Below are 6,682 nucleotides of genomic sequence, written 5' to 3'. Positions count from 1 at the left end.
GATCCCTCTAACTTGATAAGCAATTGAGATTTAATGAATGCTAGATTAAATTAAATACAACCGCTTATGCTTGTGTTGTTTAGCTTCACCGATCTCTCTAATTCTTAAGGCTATTACTAGATCAAATCTCTAGCACTTGTTTTGGGTTATTTAATAGTAAAGGTTAAGTAGATCACCTATTTTCTAATTAACTGTAACTAAGGAGAGATTGGAATATAGTTCCAATGGTGAATATTCAAAGTATAATTTTGCATCAATGAGCAGTGGTAAAATTCTGATGGTGGATGTTGACTTAGACCAAGGTTTGTTCTTTTGATTAATTTCGATATTTCAATTTGAATTGTTTATTTGTTTTATTTTTATTTATTTTCGTTATACTCAAAACCCCCATCCTTGTTCACATAGCATAGAACTAGGCTAGATACTCTCTATGGGAACGATCCTTACTCGCACTACTACAAGCATTTGTAGGAGTATAGGTTTTATTTTTGGTTGCCTGCGACAGCACACCAAATTTTGGCACCATTGCCGGGGAGTTTTTCTAGTTGATTTTTGTGCTTCTTGTGATCCTTATTTCATTCTTGAAATTTTCAAAAAAAAGATCACTTTGATTGTTTGTGCATAGAATTTTTATCTATTACTCTAGTTTATTCCTGATATGCCTTTCATGGTTTATCAGAGTTTCCTTGATTTATGACTGTAACTCAATTTTCTAATCAAGGTGACTTGCAGTACGATCCAGAAATAGAGGGAACTTTGCGTAGGTTAAGGAGGGAAGCTTGGAGTAATTTTGAAGAGAACGATCCAGCTCTTGATTCTCTATCTGTTAGTGATCTGATTTAAGAGAGGAGGAAATCATGGCTGGAAATCGAACTTTGAAAGAGATTGCAACCCCTGATTTCAATCAACAACCCTTATGCATAACGTTTCCTATTTTAGATGCTGCTCTACTTTTGAATTAAAATTTGGACTAAGACATCTCTTGCCCACTTTTCATGGCCTTGCAGGTGAAGATCCTCACAAGCATCTAAAGGAGCTTCATGTGGTATGCACAAGTATGAAACCCATGGGGGTGATTGAAGAGCAAATTAAATTAAGAGCCTTTCCGTTTTCTTTGAAGGATTTGGCTAAGGATTGGCTCTATTATCTACCCTCCAGGAGTATTACCACATGGAACGATGAAGAGGTTATTATTGGAGAAATACTTCCCAGCTTCAAGGGCGGCCAACATTCGAAAAGAAATTTGTGGTGTAAGGCAGTACAACGGAGAGTCCCTACATGAATACTGGGAACGTTTCAAGAAATTATGTGTAAGCTTCCCCCATCATCAGATTAGTGAGCAGCTACTTATCCAATATTTCCATGAGGGCCTTCAACCAACTGATAGGAGCATGATTGATGCCTCTAGTGGAGGAGCTTTGGTGGATAAAACTTTCGAGGCCGCGAGAAACTTGATTGCAAATATGGTGGCCAATTCTCAACAATTTGGCACTAAGCTTAAACTTCCATCAAAGCATGCTAATGAGGTAAATATTTCCTCCCTTAAACAACAAATTGCGAGTCTAACTTCTATTGTTCATCAGATGGTTGTAGGCAATATGCAAATGGCGAAGGCTTGTAGGGTTTGTTCGGTAGTAGGACATCCAACTGATATGTGCCCAACTCTTCAAGAGGAGCCCATTGATTAGGTGAATGCGGCAGGTGGTTTTCTTGGACAACCGCAAAGGAAGTATGATCCCTATTCAAGCATGTATAACCCGGGATGGAGGGATCACCCCAATCTTAGCTATGGGAATCCACAAATAAATCAACCCACGACTCAAAACCGCCCAAGTTTCAAGTAGTATTAGCAGCCATACCCCCCTAGACAACAACCGGGCCAAACTTCTAATTCCGGTATGTCTTTAGAAGATATTGTTATGTCTCTTGCCACTAATACTTTGTAATTTCAACAAGAGGCGAGGGCCAATATTCAAAGTTTGGACAATCAGATGAGCCAAATGGCAACCACAATTAGTCGGGTAGAGGCGCAAAGTTTGGGGAAATTACCCTCTCAAGTGATAATAAATCCAAGAGAAAATGCAAATGCAATCATTTTGAGAAGTGGTAAAGAGGTTGAGATTCCAGTGAAGGCACCCCCTACATCGTCGAAGCAAGAAAAGGAGAAAAACATCATTATAGATAGGAACGTTCCCAATGATGATGACGTACCTAAGCTTAAGTTTCCACCACTTTCTGATTATAAACCAGTACCTGATGTGTATAGATTACACTAGCAAGTGCACTATCCGATCAAGTAATTTAATAATGAGTAAAGTATCGTTTCCATGAGGATTGATCCAACAACTACTAGTACTAAATCAGCCTTATGTTATCTGATAAACCGAAATATTAAACAAAAAAAAACCCTAACTTCTAAATAGCAGACTACCCTAATCAGTTTCGGATCAGACCACCTTTAATGATAAGAAAAATTACTACATGCAAGAACTAGTAGAACCGATTTAGCATTTAAATCTTTAAGCAGCCCAACCGAAGTGAATTCAATCTTGGGTTGGCGAAACCCTAATTTTATGAGCAGCCTCTCTTGAGCATAACCCACTTTATCTATGAGTAGTAATTCCTATATTTCTATTAGAAATTTAATCACCATAGATGCATTAAGAACAAAGAATTTGAAGGTCATCAATTCAGGTATGAATGACTCCCAACCGAACCATGCAAATTATCTTTAAGATGCATTCAGTCCATTTTCTTGATTAGATGATTTGATTACTTAAACCCTTTCTCAAGCAATTCTAGTAATCCAAGAACAGGAACAATTCGGCCAAGATTATTCTATTAATCGAAAGCCTTAATCAAGAATCCCAAGAATAAATCACAATCAATCGGATCTGCTAAAACATTAATTACATATCAGATTTGAAGTGCATTAGGGTTCGCATAAATGAAAGAAAGAAAGAAAGGAAAGATTCAATAAAGAAACATCAAGAAACCCTAATCGAATCTAGGTTACCAAATTGCTGAATCAAAGAAGAAGACAACCTAAGTTTTCTGCATCAACCTTCGATCTCGTCTTCAATTCGCATTCAGTAGCCTTCTTTCTTCTCTAGCAGTTCTTCTTCTTCTTCTTTGGTTTTGTCTTTAGGTTTCCGAACCCTAATTCTCTCTTTTTCTTTTCCTTTTATAATCTTCCTTTCATCCTCTCTTCATTCTCTAAAGTCAGTCACCCTTTTGTGGCCTCCCTTTAGGGCTGCGGTTGGGCTGCTGCTCTTGGTGTGCCGAAATGTTGTTGGGTTGTTCTCCTTGATGGGCCGAATTGCTGTTCTCCCATAAGATTTCAGTTGGGCTGCAGTTGGGCCTCTCTCCTTGGTGGCTTCAGTGCTTCCCATGGGGTTTCGGCTGGGCTTTTCTTCTTGATGGGCCGAAGTATGCTCTCTTCAACCTAGATTGCCCCAAACTCTTAGTTTTTCTAGATTTATGCTCAATTAGTGTAAAAACCATTGCAAAACATCATTAAAACCATGTATACAGCAAGCAAAGATATTACCCATAAACTGATCATTCCCTAGATTATTGCCATCTATCAAATGAAATTTAGGATTAGAATGCACAAAGTGGTCAGGAAACCTACATAAACACTTTGATTCATCCCCATGATTGGCCACTCCTACCACATATATGAGAACAAAGGAAATGAGAACATGATCTTCTTCATGCCCCAGCACTAAAGTCCATTCAATATGTATAGCAGCTCTTTGACCGCCATAACAAACTATCACCTCGAGCTTGGTCTCAAATCCTATCAATGCCTTAAATTGAATTTCAAACTATGTTTTTGTCCCCTTGAACCTCAGCCATCACCGAATTCTTTTCTTTCTTTTTTTTTCCTTTTTTTTTTTTGGTGTGAGTGCATTTTATGCTCCATCTCACATGGGTCATAGGCTAGAGGTAGATAACAGTACTCATATTCCAAGTTTCTAATTTTACTATTCAACATGGAATAGCGGGGTTGGGACTAAACTCATATCATGAACCGCTAGTTTTACTATTCAGTTCATGACAGTGGAGTAATTCGGACTTTGTCCTTTCTTCTTCTTTTTTTTTCTTCTTTTTCTTTTCTAAACCAATTTGTTGAAGTTCATGCATTAATAGTCCATGATGCACTAATAGCTCGAATGATCATTAAGATTTCAATCAAGTGCACTATAAACATGAGTAGAGTTAGTGCTGGTCATGATGAAAGTCCTATTCGACTTCCTCATCCTCAAGTATTGTGATAAAATTGGATAATTCTCAGGAACAAATTCTAGCACTTACAGTGATTTCCTTCAACTTCATTGTATTCCCTCTTGGAATTCACTTTATAAACAACAATAATCTTGAGAAATTTCCAATTTATGCTGTCTATCAATGCATTTATGTATTGGGGTGATTGAGGTGCACAACTATAGCCTCCCCCACACTTATCATGAACATTGCCCTCAATGTTCGTATGGAGAAAGTGCAAGGATGAATTCAGCAATGTGAGTAGTGGAACTTCAAGCATTTCAAGGGGTTTAGAGAACTTCCCTAAAGAGCATTATGAAATCTGGAATGGCTCCTTCGGTTGGACCCTCTAGTTGCTAAGACCAAAAGAAACTAGGAAGAGAGAATAACAAACACTAAATGTAATCAGCAATCTGCGAAATTCAAATCTTAGAAAGAAAACTCAAATGATAAGGAAAAAGAAAAGCAAAAGAACAAATAAAAATAAAAGCTACGTATTAGCATTGGGTTGCCTCCCAATAAGCGCTTGTTTTCTGTCTGAAGCTCGACATTCTAGTGTGATCAATGAACATCTAGGTATATAGTTGATGGGGTAGGCAATGCTCTATCTGCTACATATGGTTTGAGGTGCTGCCTATTGACCTGAAAACACCCACCAACCACATCATCAATGACATCTATCATGTAACATGAATCATCACTAGAAGATGCATGTTTCATAGCATCGGACATTTTAAAAGTTACTTCCTCATCTTGAATCCTAAGGTTGAGTTGTCTTTGTTGGGCATCAACCGTTGCCTTCCCTGTAGCTAGGAAAGGTTGCCCTAGGATAAGAGGGACATCAACGTCCTCTTCCATGTCTAACACTCTGAAGCCCATGGGAAAAATAAATTTGTCAACATTTACAAGTACATTTTCTATGATTCCTCAAGGATGCTTGATGGACCTTTCCGCTAATTGCAATGCAACTCTAGTGGGTTGGGGTTCACCCAACCCCAATTTCTTAAAAACCGAATATGGCATCAAATTTATACTAGCTCCTAAATCACACAATGCCTTGTTAATTTTCAAACTGCCTATAGTGCAAGGAATAGTGAAACTCCCTGGATCTTTCAGTTTCTGAGGTAGCTTGTTGAGGAGGATTGCTAAGCATTCTTCATTCAGTGCAACTGTAGCCACGTCTCCCAGTTTCCTTTTGTTTGCCAATATCTCCTTCAGGAACTTTGCATAGTGTGGCATCTGGGCTAAAGCATCTGCAAAAAGAATGTTAATATGTAAACTCTTAAAAATTTCAAGAAACTTACTGAATTCCTTTTCCAATTTTTGTTGCTTTAGCCTATTTGGAAATGGTACTTGTGGCTGTTGACTTTTCTCTTTCTTCAGTTCAGATTGCTCTTCCTCCTTTTCGGTTTCTAGGGTTGCGCTCACCTTGCCTTCTTCCTTTGCCTTCTTCTTCATCACTTGCAACTCCTTACCACTCCTCAAGGTAATGGCATGCACATGCTCTCTTGGATTTGCCTCGGTGTTGCTGGGTAAAGTGCCTGATACTCTAAAAGATATCATCTATGCCAACTGCCCCACTAGAGTCTCCAAGTTCTTGATCAATGCTTCTTGGTTCTGAAATCTTGTTTCTGCACTTGCTATGAACTTGGTCATCAGATTTGGGTGATTGAAATTTTGGGGTCCACTCCTCAAGGTAATGGCATGCACATGCTCTCTTGGATTTTCCTCGGTGTTGCTGGGTAAAGTGCCTGGTACTCTAAAAGATATCATCTATGCCAACTGCCCCACTAGAGTCTCCAAGTTCTTGATCGATGCTTCTTGGTTCTGAAATCTCGTTTCTGCACTTGCTATGAACTTGGTCATCAGATTTGGTTCTGAAATCTCGTTTCTTCTCTGGCTGATTGAAATTTTGGGGGAAGGGTTTCACCGCATTTTGATTTTGCCAAGACAGATTTGGGTGATTCCTCCATCCGGGGTTGAATGCACGAGGGTACTGATTGCCTTGCTGCCTTTGCAAATTACCAACAAAGTCTACTTGCTCGGGGGACTTCATGAATTGATTTCCAACTTGACATTCGGTGCTGATATGACCTCCCCCACACCATTCATAGGCTATGGTCTGAACATGCATGGCTGCCAACTGTATTTCATCTATCTTCTTGCTGAGGGCACCGATTTATGCAGACAGTGCTGTATGTCTACATTATGAAGACTAGGCTATCTCCTAACTTGGGCTCTCTCGGAATGCCATTGGTAGTTGTTTGCAACCATCTCCTCAATGAGTGCATGGGCAACTTTAGGGGTCTTGTTATTAATAGATCCCCCCCCCCCCCCAACTGCAACATCCATGATAGTCTTATTTGCTTCGGTCAACCCATTATAAAATGTCTGAACTTGCAGCCATATGGGA

At 39.1% G+C, this 6,682-nt stretch overlaps 1 non-coding gene across 1 annotated transcript; it reads right to left on the bottom strand.

The window, feature by feature from the left end:
- Nucleotides 1-1,226: 1,226 nt before the first annotated feature.
- On the bottom strand, nt 1,227-1,333 carry LOC148871634 (small nucleolar RNA R71). The gene has a single exon (XR_016108617.1). It is a non-coding gene; the product is annotated as a small nucleolar RNA R71 (small nucleolar RNA).
- Nucleotides 1,334-6,682: the final 5,349 nt, after the last annotated feature.

This window comes from Nelumbo lutea, chromosome 2, assembly GCF_056320005.1.
Source record: "Nelumbo lutea isolate HS-2025 chromosome 2, American lotus-T2T, whole genome shotgun sequence".
Lineage (NCBI taxonomy): Eukaryota > Viridiplantae > Streptophyta > Magnoliopsida > Proteales > Nelumbonaceae > Nelumbo > Nelumbo lutea.
This window is presented reverse-complemented; position numbering and strand designations above follow the sequence as displayed.